We start from the raw sequence: 24679 nt of genomic DNA, 5'->3' as shown, positions 1-24679 counted from the left end.
CTCCTCACTGGCATGGCACAGCTGTAGTCTCTAGATCTCAGCCTAGTGGTCAAGTTAAAACCTCCAGCACCCTCTCTGTCCAACCAGTGCTTCATGTCCTTGCCCAAGTAGCTTTGAGATATGAGTTATATACAAATGCACAGACACTCCTGGGTATGGCTGGCACAGGTTCTCCAGCTATGCTCCCTTCTCTCCAGACTATAAGGTAGAAATCAATGCCACCAACCACTAATATCAACTACTTATAAGGCCCTTCTCAAATGGTGACAAATTTCACTGTGTAATATCACTGTTATCCAAATAGTAAGTGTGACCCACGGCTAAAGCTATTGGAGTGGCTAGGATAGTATCTCCGAATACATGCAATATATGCTAAGAGCTTAAATTATCTCTACACAAAACAACCACAGTTGAAAGGTTTAAAAATATTTAATAATAATTAATAAAACCACAAGACAAATCTTATTACTGCAACACAATTACATTACAGAGTTCAGAAATCACAGGAAAATGCTTTAAAATAATACTGTAGAATAGTCTGAAATAAATATAGAAAACAGCTGGACTAATCTGGCTATTTCTATCTATCTCTAAAAGAAATCACTGTTCTAAATAAATATATTATTTACAGAGCAAAGGCAGAGTGCTGGTGAGTTGATGTGTTCAGGTTCAGACAAAATCCAAAATGCTCTAACCTGTCTCTCTGAGAAAGTCTTAAATTAATAAACACCCAGTACTGCTGAGTCATTTTACATTACATCATTTTTATCACTTCTTTAGTTCACAGTCTAACAGGAACTCAAATTTTACACATTTTACTAAGCTGCACCTGTCCAGAAAGCCACAGCAATAAAATATGTTATACTTGTAAAACCATAGTAATTATCTCTTAAATCAAGACAATAGAAAGAATTTCCTGGCCCAGACATCCTGTCTATGAGCTTGAGATCAAACAGTCATACAGTGCTTGACTTATCAGTTTTCTTCCAGCAGAGTGCACTGTGGTTACATTTTTGAAGCTCAGTACAACATATAGTTTAATCATAACATATAGTTCTCTTTACATTTGTAGAACAAGCCTGTGGATTACATTAATATTTACAGTGACATAGAATTATTTACAAAATTCTATCTAGCTAGGCTGGCAGCCTTCATGGAGAGTATTTTCCTCACCACATTGTGAGGTCTGATGGATGACACATTATGCGGGGGTATTGTCATCACCACATGCTGAAGTCTGATGGGTGACACTTTTCATCACCACATGGTGAGGTTTGATGTGTGACATAATGGGGGGGGGTATTTTCATCACCACATGGTGAGGTCTGATGGGTGATAGTGGGGCAGTATTTTCATCACCACACGGTGAGGTTTGATGGGTGACAGTGGGGGTATTATCCTCACATGATGTGGTCCAGTGGATGACACTTAATGAGATTATCCCCACTTGAATGTGCATACCAGGGTGGCACATCATGGGGGGTATTATCATCAGCACATGAAAGTGCATGTCAGGGTGACACATAATGCGGTAGTATCACCACCACTTTAACTGCACATCAGGGTGACACAATGTGGAAGGTATTATCACCACATGATGAGGTCTGATGGGTGACATATATTGGAGTGTTCTATCCTTACCACCCGAAAGTGCACGTCAGGATGACACACAATGGGGGATATTATCTTCACCACCTGAAAGTGCATATGAGGGTGACATATAATGGGGATATTATCACCATATGATGTCTGATGGGTGACACATAATGGGAGGTACTATTTTCATAACCTGAAAGTGCATGTCAGGGTTGCACACAATGGGAGATTATTATTACCACAAAATTGGGGTCCAGTGGGCGACATAATAGAGTACTATCATCTCCACCTGAAAGTGCATGTCATTATGACAGAAAATGGGGGGTATTATCATCACCACCTGAAAGTGCATGTCATTGACACATAATGAGTGGTATCATCACCAACTGAAAGTACATAGGGTGACAGATACTGGACGGGGGTATTATCACCACTTGAAACTGTATGTCAGGATGACACATAATGGGGGTTATCACCACCACCTGAAAGTGTATGTCAGGGTAACACATAATGGGGGGTATTATCACCACATGATAAGGTCTCATGGGTGACACAATGGGGGGCATCATCACCACTTGATGAGGTCCAAAAGGTGGCACATAATGGGGGTATTATCATCACCATCTGACAGTGCATGTCAGGGTGACACATCATAGGGGGTATTATCACCACATAATGAGGTCCAATGGGTTACACATGGTGGGGGCTATTATCACCACATGATGAGGTCCGATGGGTGACATAATGGGGGGTAGTATCATCACTACCTCAAAGTTCATGTCAGGGTGACACATAATTGGGGGTATTATCCCCACCTCAATGCATATCAGAGTGATGCATAATAGGGGCTATTGTTATCACCACCTGAAAGTGCTGTCAGGTTGCCACATAATGGGGGGAATTATCATCACTACCTGCAAGTGCATGTCAGGGTAACATATAATGTGGGTATTATCACCACATGAGGTCCAATGGGTTACACATCATGGGGGGTATTATCCTCACCACATGAGGTCTGATGGGTCATACATAATAGCAGGGTATTATCATCACAACCCAAAAGTTCATGTCAAGATGACACACAATGTGTGGGTATTTTCATCATATGATGAGGTCCAATGGGTAACACAAAATGGGCGGGCATGATCACCACCACTTGAAAGTGCACATCAGGGTTACACAATGATGGGTATTATCATAACCACCTGAAAGTTCATGTGAGGGCGACATAATGGGTGCTATATTACCAAATGATGAGGTCTGATTGTTATGACATAGTTGGGGGTATTATCACCAAATGATGAAACCCGATGTGATATAATGGGAGGGTATTATCACCACTACCAAAGAGTGCATATCAGGGTGATACATAATGTAGGGGTATTGTGACCACATCATGTGGTCTGATGGGTGACACATAATGGGGGGTATTATCATTACCACCTGAAAGTACGTCGGTGAGACACATAATGGGGGGGCTATTATCATCACTACATAAAGAGGTCCTATGGATGACACATAATGGGGGTATTATTACCATTTGAAAGTGCATGTCAGCATGACACAATGAGGGTATTTTCATCACAACTTGAAAGTGCATATCAGGGTGATACATAATGTGTGGTATAATCATCACCTCTTGATAAGGTCTGATGGGGAACACATAATGGGCAGTATTCTCTTCATCACTTGAAAGTGCATGTCAGGGTGACACATAATGGGGTATTTATCACTACTTTGAGGTTCAATGGAGAGACATATTGGTTGGGTATTATCATCACCTCTTGATGAGGTCCAATGGGCGACAGATAATGGGGGGTATTATCACTTGAAATTGCATGTCAGGGTGACTCAGTGGGGGTCACCACTTGAAAGTGCATGTCAGGGTGGCACATAATGGAGGATTCCATCATCACTGGATGAGGTCTGTTGTGTGACAGTGGGAGGGTATTATCATCACCACTTAGAACAGCATGTCAGGGTGACACATAATGGTGGGGGGTATTATCTGATTTTTTTAACTGATAATATGCATCCTTGAGTTATAAAGTTATGTACAAAGTAACATTATTTGACTCAACAGACCTGTGCTGACCTACCTGATTGGTTTTCAAATCTGATGATAATGAAGTTAAATAGATAACAGAGTGACTAGTCCAGCTACAATATATGGTGTCTACTGCACTGGTTGTGATATTATTGATTAGTATGTGTTCAGGATAAATAAACTGGTCTTGAAGTTTCAGCATTTTTTTTTACTTAAAGATGTTTTTATTCATTTTATAAAACAATAACTTAATAATATAATAGGAATAGAACAAATGGAACTATATACAGTGTCCACAAAAAATAGTATACATAGGAAAAACACTTAGTATTCTTCTAAGAGGTTAAACAATTTCTTCAAAGCAATTAAAGGGTGGGTTGTGTTTGTTCTCATTTTTATTGAAGCAATCTCATTATTGCAAACAGACTTAGCTAGGTGAGCAAATTAAATTTTAAAAACTGGAGTAGATTGAGATTTCCATTTCTTAGTTACAATGGTAACTTGTTATGGAAAAAGTTGACCACAGTAAAAATATTTGTTTTTTAGAGATGACTTCTAGAACAGGAATATTGAAAAGAATAAGACAATCAGAAATTAAACAGTTGTCATTCCATAAAGCTTTACAAAAATACCTAAAATCTCTCCAAAATGGAGAGATTACTTTACAATTAACCATATGTATCCAGTCAGCATCAAGAAGTTCACATCTCCAGCATTTTACTTCATCTTTCTTATATATTATAGCTAATGTTTGTAGTATCAGAAAACATTTGTGCAAGAATTTCCATGTATTTACTTGCCAATACAGGGACTATATGACCCTTTCATTGACTCTAAACAAAGTTTTTTTTATCCTTTGTTGAGAATTATTGTCTATTTACTTTAGTAGAATAATTCCCAAAAGAAATATCTATTTTACCAAAATCATTTCTGAGATTTTATAGATTATAGATATGTAATATGTATTAAGTATGCCATTAATAACGGTTAAGATGAAATCTAAGACTTTTGGTGTGTTATGCCTCTAGAGAAGATATGAGCTTGGTATGTATGAATTCCTTACAGGTTTGGATGTCTAACCAATCACAATTCTTTAAACTATATCTAGCAATCAGTCTCCAGAGTTTATTTTATTAGCTGAAAGGAAATGATTCCAATATAGTAAATCACCCCTCTTAAACTCTAGCATTTTCTGGGTATCAAAATATATCAAGCACTCATTTGTGAAATCAGTTAGGAAAATAAGTTTTTTCATTAGTTGATTGGAAAACATAAGCCTTTTGAACAATAATAAAATTTGGCTTGTAAGAGGTCTAAGAACAATTTTCAGTTTCATGCCTTGAATATATATTTTCAAGATCCATATCCATCTATGTATTTGAAAAATGTTATTATTCAATAGTAAACTTTCATGGTTTCCAATATGATGTATAAGAAGTATTATTCCAAAGCAACACTGCACTGATAGTTGCAGAATTTAGATAAAAATCAATGTCTGGAAATCCTATACCCCCTCCTCCCAGCTTGAAGTGTGCCAAAGAAGTGAAATTCTTGTTTTTATTTAGGGTACCAAAGGAACTTGAGTAATTTCTTTTTAGTTTTTAATGGGAGGGGGAGTATTAAGGCTTGGCTAACAAAATTTGGGTAATATCATTTTAATTAAGGTTAGTCTGTCTTCAAATGTGAAAAAACAGTCTATTCCAGATATCTATTAAACTTTTAATTGAATTTATAAGATGTTGACACTTAGCTGTGAGTGATTTTATTTTATAATTAGATTCAATAAGAACATCTAAATATTTAATATATGTGCCCTCCCATTGTATATCTCTACTTGATTTCAGTTTTGTAGTAACATTCTTGTTTATTAGAAATGCCTGAGTTTTATTGTGGTTAAATTTTAATCCAGATATTTGTAAAGAAAAATCTAGATTGTTCAACAGGTTATCTATTCAGTTTTCAATATCATCATTAGGAGTTATTAATAGGTTGCCAGCAAACAGTTGTATCCTAGGGGGTAGTTCATGTGATACTTTATATCCTTTAACATTCTCATTATTCCTAATGCAATCTGCAAGAGGTTCCATGGCAAGGGCAAAAAGTAGTGGAGCAACTGGACATCCTTGCCCTTAATACCCTTTGAAATCCCAAAAGGACCAGATAAGATCCAGTCTTTACAGAATAAATTGAATTTTCATAAAGTCTTTAAATTAATGTAACAAAGTTTTTAAAACTTTAAATAGGTATGGCCAACTTAAAGAATCAAAAACTTTATAGGTTCATAGGTTCATATGTAGGTACTAGACTATTGGCTCTAGGGCCTATATGTCTAGCCAAAAAGCACCCTGGCTTTCGCCACCCAGGAAAATTATTTTCCTCTGCCCCTGTCGAGCAGAGCCACAGAAGTGATCCCCGGGGAGAATTTCCTATTTCCCATCCAATCATCAAGATTTTTCTAATGAGGAGCTTTGTTTGATATAGGTAGGTAGTTTGTTCCAGAGTATGGGAAGTCTCTGGGACAGGAATCTAACCCTCCAGCATGTTCTGTTTGTTGTGGTGACAAGGTTTAGGTCCCAAGAGCTTGTAGCTCAGAGGGATTGGGATTTCAAGTGGAGCATGTCCAACAGCTCTGGGTTTGACATAGGCTTTGTATGTTAGTCAGAGATCGCCTCTGAGTAGGAGATATGCAACGGAGTAAAGCTGGAGTTTTTTGAGACGGTCTGCGTAGGGCATCTATTTGAGGCTGGTAATCCTCTTTGTGAGGTATTTCTGTGGCCTTTCCAGTTGTTGTAGATGTCTTGTGAGGTACATACCAAAAGGGAAATTATATACTGGGTCTAATGAGTGACAAGTAGAGGGAAACAATGACCTCTTTTTTCCCAGATGAGAAACCTTTTGTGAAGAAGTGTGCCACATAGAAGGATTTCCCGACTACTGTGACGATGTGATTATCAAAGGAGAGACTACTATCCACCTGTGTCCCAAGGTCTCATCATACTTTTGGTGATAAGTAGACTACCGCCTATGTGGTAGTTCATGGGTACAGAGGTTTTACCAAAGTGGATGACAATTCACTTTTTGGCATTGAGCTTGAGGCCATGGGTTTGACACCAGGCATCTGTCTCACTGAAGCCTTTTGTAGGATGTCCACATCAATAGGAGTTTCGATTATGGCTCCTAGTTTGCAGCCATCTGTGAACTTCATTAGCCAAAGACCTTCTGTGTTAGCCTGTACTTCAGAGAAGTAGATACCAAACAGGAGAGGACCCAGGACTGAACCCTGTGGTACTCCACTTGTCACTAGTCTGAAGTTGGATTTGGAGTCTGCTACTTTCACAGTGTGGGTTCTGTCAGTGAGCTAGTTGGCAACCCATCTTGTGACATAGGGATTTATATCTAGTTTAGTGAGTTTATCTATAATTCCAGAGTGGGGGATGGTGTTGAAAGCCTTGGCGAGATTTAGATAGGCTGTGTAAACCACCTTACCCTCATCTATGGTTTTGATGACTGCTTCAAAGAAGTCCATCAGGTTTAGGAGACCTGATCTACCTTTTACAAACCCGAACTGAGTGGGGTCCAGAGTTTGGAGATTACCAATGTCTTTCTTTATAAATTCTATGATGATACATTTCATGGCCTTGCAGACCAGGCTCGTCAGGGTAATGGGGGCGGTAGTTCCTGGGGTCTGTGGTGACTCCCCCTTTGTGGTGTGGGATAACAGTCACTGTGCACCATTCAGTGGTCACAAAGCCTGATCTATGTCAAGGCTTAATATGGATAGCTCATTCTTTTTTTATTCACTGTCTATTAAGGAAAGTAGTCTAATTACATTATCTTGTAAAGAAGCAAAGAAGAAGTGGGATTATCAGAGAGATGAAAGTAGACAGGAGTATAAGGAGATGAGGAGCATGGCAAAAAGAGAGGTGGCGAAGGCTAAGCATAAGGCATATGGAGAGCTGTATAAAAGGTTGGACACTAAAGAGGGAGAAAAGGACCTGTACCGATTGGCTAGACAGAGGGACCGAGCTGGGAAAGATGTGCAGCAGGTAAGGGTGATAAAGGATAGTAAGGGAAACATAGTCACAAGTGAGGAGAGTGTGTTGAGCAGATAGAAAGAGTACTTTGAGGGGCTGATGAAGAAAATGAGAGACAGAGAGAAGGTTGGATGATGTGCGGATAGTGAATCATGAAGTGCAGTGGATTAGCAAGGAGAAAGTAAGGACAGCTATGAAGAGGATGAAGAACGGAAAGGCTGTTGGTCCAGATGACATACCTGTGGAAGCATGGAGGTGCTTAGGAGAAATGGCAGTGGAGTTTTTAACCAGATTGTTTAATGAAATCTTGGAAAGACAGAGGATGCCTGAGGAGTGGAGAAAAAGTGTTTTGGTACCTATTTTTAAGAATAAGGGTGATGTGCAGAGCTGTAGTAAATACATAGGGATAACACTGCTCAGTCACAGCTTGAAGTTATGGGAAAGAGTAGTGGAAGCTAGGTTAAGAATGGAGGTGATGATTAGTGATCAGCAGTATGGCTTCATGCCAGAAAAGAGCACTACAGATGTGATGTTTGCTCTGAGAGTGTTGATAGAGAAATATAGAGAAGGTCAGAAGGAGTTGCATTGTGTCTTTGTGGACTTGGAGAAAGCATACGATAGGTGCCTAGAGAGGAGTTGTGGTATTGTATGAGGAAGTCAAGAGTGGCAGAGAAGTATGTAAGAGTGTTACAGGATATGTACGAGGGTAGTGTGACAGTGATGAAGTCTGTAGTGGGAGTGAGAGATGTGTTTAAGGTGGAGGTAGGATTCCATCAAGGATCAGCTCTGAGCCCTGTCTTATTTGCAATGGTGATGGACAGGTTGACAGACGAGATCAGACAGGAGGCCCCATGGACTATGATGTTTACAGATGACATTGTGATCTGTAGTGAGAGTAGGGACCAGGTTGAGGAGACCCTGGAGAGGTGGAGATATGCTCTAGAGAGGAGAGGAATGAAGGTCAGCAGGACTAAGACAGAATATGTGTGTGTGAATGAGAGGGAGGAAAGAGGAATGGTGAGGATGCAGGGAGTAGAGTTGGTGAAGGTGGATAAGTTTAAGTACTTGGGATCAGCAGTAAAGAGTAATGGTGAGTGTGTAAGAGAGGTGAAGGAGAGTACAGGCAGGGTGGAATGGGTGGAGAAGGGTGTCAGAAGTGATTTGTGACAGACTGGTACCAGTAAGAGTGAAAGGGGAAGGTCTATAAGAGGGTAGTGAGACCAGCTATGTTGTATGGGTTGGAGATGGTGGCATTGACAAAAAGGCAGGAGTCAGAGCTGGAAGTGGCAGAGTTAAAGATGTTAAGAGTTACACTGGGTGTGACAAGGAGGGACAGGATTAGGAATTGGTATATTAGAGGGTCGGCTTAAGATGCCATGGTGGTGCAGCGGTAGCATTGTTGCCTCACAGTAAGAGGTTCTCCCGTTCGATTCTAGGTTGGAGTGCAAGGAGTGCCTTCTATGTGGAGTCTGCATGTCCTCCCCCAAGGTTGGGTGGGCATTTGAAAAACATGCGTAAATGGGCGTGCCTTCGCTGAAGGTTGAACATCGAGCTGGCACCTCGGCGTTCATCAAAATCTACTGCCAATCATTAGCAGACCGGAGTTCTGCTGTGGTGACCCCTAACCGGGGAAAGCCGAAAGACAACAACAACAACATATTAGAGGGTCAGCTCAGGTTGGATGGTTTGGAGACAATGTCAGAGAGGCAAGATTGCATTGGTTTGGACGTGCTGAGGAGGGATGCTGGGTATATTGGGAAAAGGATGCTAAGGATGGAGCTGCCAGGTAAGAGGAAAAGAGGAAGGCCTAAGATAAGGTTTATGGATGTAGTGAGAGAGGACATGCAGGTGGTTGGCGTGACAGAGCAATATGCAGAGGACAGGAAGAAATGGAAACAGATGACCCGCTGTGGCGACCCCTAATGGCAACAGCCAAAAGAGAAGTTGTCTAATTACATTATCTTGTACCTTTATGCATTTAAAGAAGCCAGTTTGGTCTCCATTAATTAATTACAGGAGTATGTTATTTAATCTATCTGCTAGAATAAACATAAATATCTTAGTCTATGTTCAGTAAGGATATTGGTCTATATGATGCACATAGGCTGGGTTCTTTATTAGGTTTAAAAATGGGAGGTTTAATAGAATATTTCCATGAGGATGTTTGACAGTTGTGGTTTTGACTTCCTGGAACGTGTTAAGTAAAATTTTCAATATATTATCAGGCAACAGTTTATAAAAGTTCGGGATTAGACATTCTAGTCCCAGTGCATTATTTGTCTTGAGATTTTGTATTTGTTTTCACTTCTTTGAAAGAGAGAGTTTATTGTTTCTGTAATGCTTAGATAACTTCTGGATACTGTCAGTTAGGAAGCTGTCTATGCTTTTATTGTAATTTGTAGGTGGTTTATTACTGTTAGTATTCCCATAGTGCTTCTTGAAACATAATAAAACACTTTTTAAGTCTGTGACTCTAATAGTCTGGTCATTTTAGTGCATATAATTTCTTTGATTTTTTTTTTTCTCATTTAGATGTTTATATCTAATTGTAATCTTGTGTAGGCTCTTAGGATTGACTGAGTATGATTGCAATATGATTTTTTTCTGGATTTATAGATTTTGTGTTGCATGATATCTTAATATTGATTATTCAATTACATATATTGGTTAGTGCAGATTTATCATTTTGCAAGTTTTAGCTTGTCAGTTTCTTTTTGCATGTCTCCTAGTTTTTATCCCATCCCATTCTTTTCTTCTGTTTATGTACCAACGTTTGACTTTGCATATAAGACCACCTTTAGAGTGTCCCATAGGATCATATCTGGAATATTATTATTGAAATCCGTGTAATGTTTTGGTTTGTTTAGAAACCATTCTTTAAAACATTTTACTTTTACTAAATAATATGGTAATCTCTGGCAAAATTTTAATAAATCAGTGTAAAGGGTTATATTGAAGGTGACAGCGTTATGATCAGGCATAGAGCATGATATCAACACTACATTGTCTATTTTTGATAGTAAGGAACTAGTTACTAAAACTTTATGTATGATGGTCTGCATGCCAGTCCTGTAAGAATAGTAAGAATAATTTAAGGAAGACAGTGCTTTTATGCAATTATTGTCAATTAGGTTTCTGTCTTTTATGTAATCGTTCAGTACTTAGCTATTGGTGATATCTTGAAGGGCTTAGAGCTTGTAGTATCAGTGGGGGACAAGATATAATTGAAATCACCTGCTAATAGTATTTCACCTCTAGATTTGATGTTATAGCATCCAAAATGCTTTTTCAAAATTTTTGTACCAATATCAGATATCCAGTAGGTATTAATAAAAGTATACTTCTTTTTATCCCGTCTTAGTACAATTAGTGCAAATTGCTTGAATATGAATCTACTATTTCTGGTATTCCTACTGTTTTTTTTTTTTTTTTTTGCATAAGATTAAAACACCTCTTCTCTTATGATTATACAGTTTTGATAAGTTCACACTTTAATCTTTAAATGCTGATTTGTTTACGTGGCATTCCTGTAGAAACACTATCAGCTTTATGTAAAGGTAAATATTTGTTAACACTTCTCCTTTTCATGGGGTGGTTCAGTACATTGACATTTAAAGATAAAATGTTGAATGCTGTTAGTTTAATAGAGAATGCTACTGTCAATAAAATTGAATAGTGTTTTCCTAAGTTCATTTTGTTAAATATCATGCCTGAAGTTGTTATGGACAGTACAAAAACACTGAATTTAAAAACAATAAAACTATATAGTTCAGCAACCTGATGCATGGAAAAGCTAAATCCAGGCTTACCATGGTTCTCATAGAAGCCACAAACTAACCCTCTCATGACATCTAGTGACAACTCTTAGCCACTGCAGAATAATAGCAAGCAGAAGGGAAACTATGCACTAGAAACATACAAAAAGGAAGAGTCAGTTCATACATTGTTTATAAAACATAAACTTCTGTATAACATACTAAAATTCTTTAACTAAACAAACTATTTGGAATGGGTTGACTAATCTCAATTATTAACTAATCTAAATAAATACAGGTATATTGAGCTGTTTAAGCTAAGTAAAATTGCATTTAAAACTCTCTGCCAGAAACGAGCAATTTATATTTCTTTAAATATTTACACATTACAGTTTAAATCATTATTATTAAATAAAATAAGTACTTACAGATTCTTTAATTAAAACAGTTCTTAAATAAGCAAAAAAGCTATTCAAATGTCTGAATCCAATTGGCTGTTGGCGTTCAGTGAAGAAAAACAGGTTCAAAGGTCACGCCTACTTCCTGAAAGACATTGCAAGTTGTTCAGAAGTAAGGGAGCAATCTGAAGCTGTTAGAAGCTTGAGCTTGCCATAAAATTTGTCAAAACTACTAAAGTGAGTAGGTGGGCATTTTATGATGAAGTGAAGACTTTAAGCACAAAATACTCACAGATGATATAAACAAGCCATAAGCAGTGTAAAAAGTCATTTTTAGGCATTAAAATGTGAAGTGGCAAGATAATCAAACATTAATTATACAGAAAGTTTAGTCATATTAGCTAATAGAAACATTTCTAAAAGTCTGAGTGAAACAGGTGCATAAGTTATTAATACAAATAAGAATACTCTTAAAATATCTAAATATAACATTTTAAGCATTCCCTTTATATCTAATATATTTAAGTGCTGCATTATTGACACTAAGATAATGGGAAAGGTATATGTAAGGCGATATTAGACTATTTGTACAGGAGTAATTCTATATTTCAATAATGATGTGTATGAAAAGAATGTAGTATGTTGTAATAGAGTGTTGTTTCTTAATGAGTCTTAAACCTTTAGAACTGGTTAAATAATGTATATTTGTTTGAAAAGTTATCATTATTGTAAGCAAAATAACAGGGAAAAAAGAAAGTTACATTACCTTCTCTGAGTGGTTCCACACTAATTAAAAGGAAAATTAATCTCGGAGGAAAAGAAAAATTAACTGTTCACTTGCCTCTAGATTTCTTTTTTCCTTAGTTGTCCATTCATTCTTTGATGCTTGTATTTTTAAATTCACTGATGGATCCATGGGTTCAGGTTGACTTAAAAGGTTCTTTTTTAGACAAATGTGGAGGCTTCAAGGGTGTCAAAAGTTTTCCTTCCTTCTGGTAGACAATTTTATTCTTGCAGGAAAATGAGCTGTGCTTTAGTTCCCTCCTTCAATGATTTTATTAACGGGACACATGCTTTTCTTTTGGACATTACAAGGGATGAAAAGTCATTATTAAATCTGATGATTTACTCCTCTATTTTCAGTAGAACAAGAGACTAGGCAGTTTTTAAAACAAGGTCTTTGCCTTGAGTAGAGAAGAATTTTACAATAATGGATTAGGATGGATGTGTTTACTGGTTGAATGGACTGTGGTTAAAGATCTGTGTGCTCTCAATCCCAAAGGATAATGCTTCTGGCAGGTTTAAGGTTTGGGTATCCAAGAAGTTAGGAAATTTATCACAGTGTCCCGAAACATGAATACTGATGGTCGAAACAACAGACTTGCATATTCTAAGTCTGAGATGCCATTTCTGGGAATATTCCCTTTTCCCCCAAGTTATAAGTTTGGCAGGAAGGGGGCTTGTCCCCCCAAAAAAAGTTTTAAGGAATAGAGTGATTTTCGAGATTCACTCCTCCAGATTTTCAGTCTTTTTCAGCTTTTTGTCACTCAGCATTTTGTTTCTGACTTCCAATAGGGTGCTGTTCATAAGAAATTATGCAATTAAAGCACAGATATCAAAGAATTAATACTTTTTCTTTGCTATAAGACAAGGTTGTAGCTTCATACTTTCCTGCAAGGCTGTTAACATTCTCTTGTTAATATGTTAGTACATATTCTGCTTTTATCCTTTATTACCAACTAATTCATTTCAGAGAGATTTAATGGGGGCTCTGGATCCATAGCAGTGTCTGTAATGAGCTCTAAAACGCCAATGTTTTAGCAGGAATTCTGACAGTATATCAAGGTAAAACTCACTGGAGGAATAACGATTTCATGCCTGTCATGTTTTATCTACAAATGTCTCACAAGAGGTAGTAATTTCCTGTCAAACTTCACTCCCAGAATTACTTCCTGTGGAATGTATTACAAATGAGCATCAACAAGGTTAATACAGAAGACATGTTTACAAAAAAAGGATTTCATAAAGTCTTATCCTTACAGGAACACACATTAAAACTTGATAAGCTACAGGGACATAGCTTGAACAAAACTAACATATTAAGAAACATGACTGTATCTCAAAATTCTAAAATAAAAGGAACAGACACAGCTTTAAATTATTTAGATGGAATAATGAAAGAGGAAGAAATACAAAATTAACTTCTCATTAAAGAAAATAAATGGTTGTTATGTAAAGTTGATGACCTGAAGAGCAGAGAAAGAAGGTACAATTTGAGAATTTTGAGTGTGACTGAAAAATCAGAGGGAAATGACACTGTTGCATTTCTTACTAACTAGTTACCTTAAATACTTAATCTTGAAGAAGGTATGTCATGTGGAATAGAAAGAGCTCATAGAACTGTAGGTGAGCATATTCTCCAAGTTCTAATTCACCAATAACCAGTGTACCAAAAGGTATGTCCTTTCTAGACACTGAAAACTGCTTGGTCTAATTCTTCTATAGGAAAAGGACAACATTTGGTAAGATTCAACAATGACTCTGCTTCTAAAACTCTAGAAAAATGCAGATAATGTTAGACAGTTATAAAATCTCTCAAACAAAACAGCATTAATGCTTATCTTTTGTATCCCACCAGACTCTGAATATTTCATCATTCAAGTTAGAGAACATTTAATAATGTAAAGGAAGCCAGAAACCTCATATTCAACAATGAGTTACTGCATTCTCAAATTCTTATGGATTTTTCAAAAACAAAATGAAAAAGTTACTAGCAGAAAATGGAATAAACAGAGTAACATCTAAGAAACAAAAAACTAATAGTTCATAAATTTCTACTTCAAGTGAAAAGACGTGGCTGTGTTTATCTGTCTGTAGCCTATACTTCAATGAGCTTTCTCATAACTGATTTCCTATCAGAATTGTTGAAGATGGGGAGAAAAAGGAGTGGGATAAATAAGAAGCTTTCCTTCTCTTTCTAATTAATTGAATTATTAAAGCCAAAGCATTGAAAAGAGTTAAGTGCCTTTATCTGCTTTAGTAATACAGGTTTAACTTGGTAACTATCACAAGATTAATAACATACTTCCCAATAGCTTTAAGGATGATTTAACTGAAGATATATTAAGGCACGTATCAGTAATTTTATTTTTTTATATCAAAACTTTTTTTTAAAAATATTCTTACTTCATTTGAGAGTATATGTTTCCCACTGTAAGTGTAAGCAATAAATAACAGCTTTTCTTGTGAGTTACAGAAGTATCACATGTGAAGTTGAGATGTAAATGAAAATCTCTGTCACTATTTAACCATATTCTATTCAGTTACATATGATTGACTTCCCACTCAAAATTCTTCTTTATATTCTTGTTCCTTGAACAGTTTGTTTTCATAAATATTAGAGAGGAAGTGATGTTACATTATACTTGACAATGTTTTAGATGTCACTTTCTTAATACTCATTTGAAAATGTTTTTGTTATTATTTAATGATGTATTTTCTCACTACAAATGAAAGTAATTTATATGATATAAATAGCTTACATTTTCCAAGAGGTATTTCAACTGTAGTTTTGATAAGTCTGAATGTTGCCTTTCTTTGGTATGATAGAATGTTAGATAACGCTATTTGTAATTACGTTATCCTGCTATTACCTTTTTTTCTTTTTAAATAACAGTACTATTTGCCATATTATAGTTCAAATACATCTTATTTCACTGATACACACAGTTTACACTCACTGAAGAGATCTGCTTTTAATTTAAGGGAACATAGTACAACATAAGTTAATTTCTGAACATGTTTATAATGGGCATTGCTCTGCCAGATTCCTATTAGACTTTAGTTGAGGGATTTATGATGGGATGATTCTAGAAATTTTGAAGTGTTGATTTGCTCAGGTTCTGAACATTCCCAAGGATGGCATTTTCTGATGTGTTATAGGTAGAGATCTATTAAAGCTGTCTGTCAGTTTTTCCATCCTTTAGAATATGGTGCTTAGAGTAGTGATTTTATACCTTATATTTTGACAGGCTGAGTAATATGAAGTATACTGATTGTACATTAATATAATTTAACAAAACAAATCAGGTTTAGTTGCTGCAGTTTTCACCAATACAATTAATAAACATTTGGCCGGGTAAGTATGTGTCTTGCTTTTTATTAACATCTTCATGGTAACAAAAGTATAGATGAATCCTTTATCTCTTTGTTTCCAATCTGTTCTTCAATTCAGCATTTCTATAAATAAAGCTTGTTACCCAATAAAGAAAAATGTCTTCATTTTCTGACTTAATTAGGAATAGTATAATAAAATTAATGTAAAGTTAAGATATTCTGGCTATGCAGATATGTGGACATTTTGATGCCTCTTTTACCTGATTTTATTGGGCATTAGACTTCAGCAGAGTGATTTATGATGGGATGATTCTGGATATTTTGAAGTGTCATTGCTTTGAAATGGTTCTGAGCAATGCCAGGGATGGCAGTTTCTGATGTCATAGTTTATTTGTTGGGGAAGTTGAAGTTGGAGGAGGGCATTTTTGATTGGTGCTTTTTTTGTGAAATCTGGTGGTATCTGAGCATGGTGACTGTGCTATTTCTGCATTTTCATTTAGTGGACAAGAGTGGTCATAGACAACATTCTAATTTGTAATTATTCCAAATGATATAAATTTTATGATTTTATAGGTATGTTAGTCTTGGCAGTTTTCCATGAATGGGTAGTTTGTCTGGTGGTAGATGCTGTACACTGCATGCTGTGAACAGTGTACAGATGTGAGTCTCAGTTATTTATTTTTCAAGATGGATTTTGCCTGGAAAGCACACATTGGTGCTAGTTTAATATTTTAAATATGATGTAGTATTAAATTTTGGTTTCTCTTCTGAACATTGATTTTGAGCATTTGGGCGACTCATGCATATAAATAGATTTATTGCATAATATATCTAGAAACCTAGCCGCTTGGTTCACATTACTGATGCATGTCCTTGGGTTGGGAAAGTAGATAGCATGTTGGTGAGATGTACTGTGCAGCTCACCTAGGTGTAGACGAGGGATATTTGTGTCATCTTATGCATGTAAGCCACTGTGATATGGGAACTGATTTATACATGATCCAATATTCTAAAACAGTGGTCAGTCTTTTGTAGGCTGACAGATTAACTTACTTTTTCATGAAGCATGTGGTTATTTTTTTAAAGATGGGATTAGTGTTGTGCTGTATCAAAGAGAAGGTGTTTGACTGCCCAAGTCTAGGCAACATTTTTCACAGCCTGATTACAGATAAACATATTACATACCTAAATATTTCATGGCAAACTCATGAATTTACTATTTGGTTACAAAGTCAGACATGACTAATTCAAGATCATGAATTTACTATTTGGTTACAAAGTCAGACATGACTAATTCAAGATCTAAAATTAAAAATTTTAAGTTAACGTCTGGTTACCTCTCCAATTATAATTCTTTGTAACTTGAAGTTTCAATTAATCCTAAAAAATGGCATTAACTTCTAAAATTCCAGCCTGTTGAACCAAAATAATGATTACGGAAAATGGTTTAAGGAAGAAATATTTTTAATTATTAAAAAAAAAAATCTCCAAAGCCTTGTCCAGTATAATGGAAATTCACTTTGGTTGATTGGTTTGTGAATAAATTATGTATACATACAATTTAAACTATGACTTTAAAATATTTATGTTGTCTCACCTAGATCTTAATACTTGGTCAAAATTGTTAGTATTTTTTCTTACTATGAGAAATATAATCAACTCTAATCTCCTGAAGATATTTGAATGTAATGCTAAAGACTTTGTTGGTTGGTATAACTTTGTGGAACATGGGCAAAATTCTTGGCTAGGCTTATAAGGGCCTCCGGGCCAAAAGCCTAGTATCATCCTTTGAACCTATGAACTAATGTTATACCCAAATTAGCCTACTTATGTCAGGTTGTCTACAATAACAAGTCTTATTTAACTCTACTATTTGATATATACAAACAGATTACCTTTCAAATCTTGAATCCCAGAACGCTGGATGCCAGAATCTCGAGACGAGAATGCTGAAAGTTTACAATCACAAATGGATGATCTATCACAGGGAAAGGAAACATTTGTCCATCAGGTAAGTACAACACACCGGCCTATGTAAAAAAACACCTAGGTGAGGGCTACACCCTCACACTCCCCTTAACTATATATACCAACTCCAGGATCACACTACAGTGGGGAAATGGGCATATTTTCATAAGCTGGACAAGTGTTTCCTTTCCCTGAGAATGATTGGCCATTCATGATTGTAAGCCTTTGACATTCTCATCTCAAGATTCTGGAGTTCAGCATTCTGGGATTTGGGATTTGAAAGGGGATCCATACAAACATATTCTATATTATAAAGAAAAAATTGATATGTTATGGAAATATTTGTTAATGAGGAGAAGGAGAAGACAGGTTTAGTGAATCTAAACTCTTAATGTTAAAATAAGTTCTTCTGTAGTCTGCTATTTGGAAATGTATGCATGGATGTTCTTACATAGGGCTTTCTTTACACCTCACTGTTATTGCAGATGTAAGACAAAACGATAAAAATTAAAGCAAACTAGAAGCAGAATTTTTAAGAATGTGTTAAATGAAAAGAATATTGGCAAAAGATAAACATAATTACAAGCTTTACAGTGGAGTAGTATTATCATCATCTGATAATACTGTAATGTTTGATACTCCAGTTCCTCAATTTGTCAACAAAGACCATTTATATATTTAATGGACTATTATTCTCATCATAGCTAGACAGATAATTACTAGAAATTGCAATAGTTTGGTTCCACCATAATTTAATGATTCCTTAATTCTCTTGAAGAGAGCAAGATCAAAAAAGTTATGAAGTCACAAAGTTAAGATAATTAATCAAGACTGTGCTTCTAATCTTTGGTCAAAAGTTCAATAGATAGACACCATGAATGAGAACTAAAATTACAGAAATCTAAACCTTGGATGTTTTTCCCCCACTTCCCTTCTTTTCCATTTGGTGTTGAATTTGACTAAAATTACATTATACGTGTTGAATATTACAAATGTGCATCTTTGTCAATATTGTAAATAGCTAAACTTCTATTTTGTTATTTATTCATTTAATTATTCGATTTTATTTAAAATATCTTCAATCCAAAGAGAGATCTGATGACAGATTTGGGGGGGGGGGCAAGCTTCCTTTCTCCTTACCATTGGATGAGTGAAGTTCCATAGGTTTTGATTATTATAATTAAGTATATTCTATAGATATAATCTAGTCAAGGATCAGTGAAGCTGCTGTCCACTCTGCTAATTAAGTGTTAACTGTTATAAGCATTAGGTTGAGTTAGCTTGGTCTGCAGCTTTAATGGAAGTGGCTTGGCTGATAAAAAGAAACAAGCAGGCCAGTCATTATACATTTATTTTGTTTGTGCTGAAAAATATATCATAGCTGAGTACATCTCCTAATGCAAGAGTCTTATACATATGTACGCTGACTATGAATGCCTGAAGGAATGTGGAGAAGGAATTTCCTACATTGAAATTCAGTGACTGGTATAACCAAAAATGCATGCAAAGGCACAAGCAGAACTATGAGGAACACACAGATTGACAGTAGAATCAGTACTTAACACTAAAACTCGATTCATGGTTAATAGTTGAGGAGAATTAGATGTCTGTAGCACCTAATGGTGCCTTAGCCATGGTGACAAAGTATAATTCCCTGGTTTAGTTTTTTTAATACCATTCTTTTAACATACAGTGCAAGAGTGTTAGCATGTCAATGATGACACCCTAGCAAATGTAAGTCATCTATTTGCATTGCTTGAAGAAAGTGCTGCGTATAACTAAAACATGATCTGACCCAGCACACTGATTAATCTGATTACTATGCACCAAGAAAATAGTCTCTGTATCTTTTAGAATAGTAAGGAAAGGTCCACATTGGAGTATGAAATGCCTAGTGTTTTGAGTTGATTATTGTTCTGATCTCTTAATGACAACATAGTCACTGACAGAATAGCAAGATATTTACATAGTGTTAACAAGATTCTCTCTGTTTGATATGCCTAGATACAGATGAAAAATATGAATGGAATAAGGACATCTTTATGATGTATATTACACAAATGCATTTAAATATTTAGATTTACAAAGTATGTAGAAATGCATGGCTTAAACTAATTTTTCAAACTGTACTCCTTTGTTTCACTGTGTATTACTGAACAAGTAGCTGAATACAACTGAAGTACTTTAACCGTGGTAATATGTGTCTATAAATAATGAATTTGGCACCTAAGTGAAAATCTGGCACCTGATTAGAGAGCCACCTCATTTGTTCATATGTGTTTTTATTTATAATCAGGGCAGACTAGTGTAGCAGAACTACCCTTCACAGCCAGTTCTTGTCAAGCACGGCATGATGGTTGAAAGTCCTTTACTTTTTCCTAATTTTTGGAGTCTTGTAAATATTTCAATTGATTTTTGAGGTTGACAGAATTATTAGCTTATAGGTCTTTAATACTTGTCATTGTAGGAGTCTATGGGGTTAGACCCAGAGGTATTGGGCTATGCAAGGAGCATATATTGTGTGGACAATGTCCTCTTTAAAATTAGTTTTATTATAAAAGTAAACTCAAAGTTGTATAACCTCATGAAGTATTTTATATTGACAAATCCTATGCATTTTCAGGTTCAATCATGAAGACTGCTGCATGGCACAAAAGAGGTTGGTCATACTGATCAAAAATTGGAGAAAATAAAAGAACAAATAGTGTGACTCATCGAATCTCCATGGTATCAAGGCTCCTCAAACAATGAAACCTTTCTGATGTTTATTATTCCAAATGGATGTTAACATTTACTTAATATGGAAAACTCATGTATTAGTCACACAGTTTGATGGTTATAAATGGAAAAGGCTTCAGAATATATTTGCTACAGAAAATTAACATAATACAAATGGTGTAACAATCCTGGCCATGAAAAGGTTTCCATTTGAAATAGTGCCGTACAAAGAAAACCAAAAGGAGAGGTTTGTTATGCAGAATATAAGAATTAATTAAATTGTTAGGTTTGGTATCAGCATATGGTCCTTATGGTGAAATTCATTCTTCCTGTGCCATCTATTTAATGTATTGTCATCCTTTGGTAGACATGACTACATATTACCTGGAGACTGGAATGCTACACTGGGTTCATAACAGAACAGACCTGGTTCAGATATTACACCAAAAATAGAAATTCATTGTTTCCTATGGTACTAATTAATGTGAGTGACTTGTTTGTTCCATATACGTCTTTATTCTTGAGAGTAAGGTGTATGATTTATTTTCTCCTCCCTATAAACCATTGTCTAGGATGACACAAAAAATATAGCCCATTAAATATGTTGTGCTACCAGCATCAGATACTCCCTTGGGTACTGAAGCACACATACACATGTGCATACATTCAAACACATGCACTGTGTGTGCACATGTGTATGTAAGGCACTGTGTTTGTGTGTGCAAACCCTTCCCAAGTACAAAACTGTAAACGGATTACACCACATGCCAGTTATGAGACCTGCTCCAACATAGGATGACTACACAGTGAGTACATGTTTAGTTCAGAGGTAGGGAATAGTCCCCACAAGACATGGCAGTGTTTTTCTACTTCAGAGGTTTGGAGTACTGTGACAAAAATGCTAAATATGTGCAGTGCAAATGGCCTAATACTTAAGGCATTGCTAGGCTTTGTCCTACATTCACTACTACACACACACACACACACACACACACTATATATATATATATATATATATATATATATATATATATATATATATATAAAATATAATGAGGATTGGTGAATTCCAAATGAACCCATGTTCAACAGATGGGGCAATGCCTTCAGCTATCATTCATAATAATGGAGTTTTTTTTTCTGTAGGCTGTACCAAACATATAATAATCTACTGACAATGATGTGTAACTTTCATTAACAGCGCATCACCACTCCAGTGCTGAATATACTTAACAAAAACAACTTTAATAATGTTACACTTCACCACTCAATATTATGTAATTCCATTAAGTGTTTTTTTTAAATGTCATCAACATAGTGCAGCTTGATATTACAGGTGGTAATCTGAAGAAGAATTCTGACCATACAGCATTTTGTTGGCAGACTACTCATAATCTAAAAAATAAAAAAAATGTTTTAAAAAGGAGACCTTTAAAATGCTAAGGTCAATGTGTTGTACAAATTATTGTGTACAGTAATCATAATAATGAAATTATGTTGAAAATACCTTGTTTTAACTGGTAAATACTGTGCAATTGCTGTAAGACTTTTGTATTCGAATGGATAAACATCTGAAATGGTGGGCTGCTCTACAGTATGTCCTGAAACATGGAGACTAAATAGCCAAAAAAATGACTTTTATATACTAAGTCTCAGAAGGCCATTTCCTGGAATATTTCCTTTTCCCTGAAGTATGGCAATCTTGGAGTTAGTATATATAAGTCTAGGGGGGCGTTGCCCACTGGCAAAAAAAAGTTTAAAGGAGAAGAGTGATGGTCAAGATTTACACTTTCTGATCTCTCTCTCTCTCTCCTTTTTTGGTGTGTCAGTACTCATAATTTTGAGTGATGGCATTTCAATAAGAAGCCATATAGATGCAATAATTTACTATGTTAACCAGTCGACAAAGTGCCATAACTCAGTCCAAAAAGGTGCGTGACTTTCCAATGAGCAATAAAATGAAAGTAGAAATTCAAACAAATAAATCCATGTTAGCAAGTGCCATAACTGGTTCACATTTTGTTTTTTAGTATAGTAGCTACAATCATATTTGATTTACGAGACTGACATCACCCTAAACTTCATTCTATGTAGCTTGCTTACGTGTAATTATTAACTCTTATTATTGTAATTGTGATGACCGTGCCATGGCCCAGCAATCAAGGAGCTTTAATCCTCACCACTAACACCAGGAAGGTCATCTCCTAGGAGAGAAAAGGATAACTAATACACACAGTAAAGTACAATTTCCCTTAAGTGCACACAGAGATCACAGTCAGTCTGGGGCTGGTTGCTCCTTGGCTTACCAGGTCCCCAATAAGACTCCCCACTGGCACAGCTATAGGGTCCAGGTCTCAGCCTAACTGGGCAAGATAAAACCTCCAGTACCCTCTTTGTCCAACCAGTGCTTCATGTCTCTGCCCAGGTAGCTGATACATACACACACACACACACTTTGAGAAGAGGTTATACAACCACACAGACTTTCCTGGGAAAAGGCTAGCACAGGTTCTCCAGCTGTGCCCCTATTACCCAGACCATACGGTAGTAATTCCTGCCACCACCCAGTTAATTATCAGCTACTGAAAGGCCCTTAAAAGGGTGTCCAATTAGTACTGTGCAATATTATAATCCAATGGTAGTATGACTAATCAGTTTCAAGGCTTATTGGAAGAGCTTAGACAGTAAACTCTATAAATATATAATGTACTCTAAAGCATAATTTATCTCTACATAAACCAGCCACAGGTAGAAGGTTTTAAAAATATTTAATAATAATTAAAACACAAGACAAAACTACTACACCACAGAGATATCTAAAAGTTCAGAGATCACACAGAAACATAAAATAATATAGTAGGACAGGTCTGATTTCAAAGAAAAATACCTAATTAATCTTTACTAGCTTTAACTAATCCTACAAAAAAATCACAGTGCTAAAACTTACATGTGAGCTTAGGCAGAGTGTTGAATTAGATATCCAAGATCAAAATGCCCTCAGTCTCTTTAGAGAAATAGTATTTAAACATTACTAACAAACATGTCTCTAAGGCCCTCCCAAATTACATCATTTTTGACACTTAGTCTGGAGTTCTCAGGCCACAAACTGCATTATTTAGCAATCTAACACCTGCTCAGAAACTTACAACAATATAAGTCATTTCACATGTATACTCTAACAGAAACCAGAGCAATAAAGCACATTCCACATCTAAATTCTGGTCATAAACTTTAGCCTTAAAACAATGGGCATGAAACCTTCATCCAGATGCACTGGAGCTGAATTCTAACATGAAAGTGTCACAACATACTTCACTGGGCCAGTAGAGTGCAATGTTGTCACAGAATTTCAGTTTCACATTTCACAATATTCTTTTACACTCAAGAAAACATGCCTGTATTTTACATTTATTTACAAATGCCAGAATTCTATATCAAATTCTATTTGACTAGGCTGGCAGCCTTCGCCCATCTCTCCCCAATCATCACATCTCCCCCCCCCCCGGGGAACTCAAGAGAGTTTTTCAAGTGCCCCTTGAGAAACATCGCTTGAGAGTGTCAGGTCTATCTGGGTGAACCTCATTCCCTGTCTTGAGAGCCCATCTGCATTGGCATTGCTACTCTCACTGCAGTGCTGCACTGACATATATGCTTGCAAACCCAGACTCCATCTTAGCAACTTGGCATTTTGCTGACTGGCTCTGTTTAACCATGTTAGAGGGTTGTGATCTGTCATCACAGTGAATTTTCTTCCATACAGATAAGGCTGAAGTTTTTGTAGTGCCCACACTATGGCTAGACATTCCTTTTCTACTGTTGCATAGCATTCCTCCCTGGGTTGGAGCCTACAACTGAGACAAACCACTGGGTGCTCTTCTCCGTCTGAAGAAATCAGGCTAAGTACAGCCCCCACCCCATAGTTTGAAGCATCCACCTGCACAACAAATTATTTGCTGTAGCCTGTACTAGCTAACACAGGGGGTCCTCCCAAAGCTTCCTTAAGCTTTTGAAATGCCTGCTCACCTGCTAGGGTCCACACTACCTTAT

The 24679-nt window shown here is 36.3% G+C and overlaps 1 long non-coding RNA gene across 1 annotated transcript in view; it reads left to right on the top strand.

The window, feature by feature from the left end:
* The window catches only part of LOC122788819, a 77818-nt gene extending 56217 nt beyond the window's left edge, over positions 1–21601 (top strand). Inside the window, exon 3 of the long non-coding RNA XR_006362743.1 lies at positions 20538–21601. This is a non-coding gene — a long non-coding RNA (uncharacterized LOC122788819). The remainder of the gene's footprint in view (positions 1–20537) is intronic.
* Positions 21602–24679: the final 3078 nt, after the last annotated feature.

Source organism: Protopterus annectens, chromosome 14.part0 (genome assembly GCF_019279795.1).
Source record: "Protopterus annectens isolate FY-2018-M chromosome 14.part0, PAN1.0, whole genome shotgun sequence".
NCBI classification, from domain to species: domain Eukaryota; kingdom Metazoa; phylum Chordata; order Ceratodontiformes; family Protopteridae; genus Protopterus; species Protopterus annectens.
This window is presented reverse-complemented; position numbering and strand designations above follow the sequence as displayed.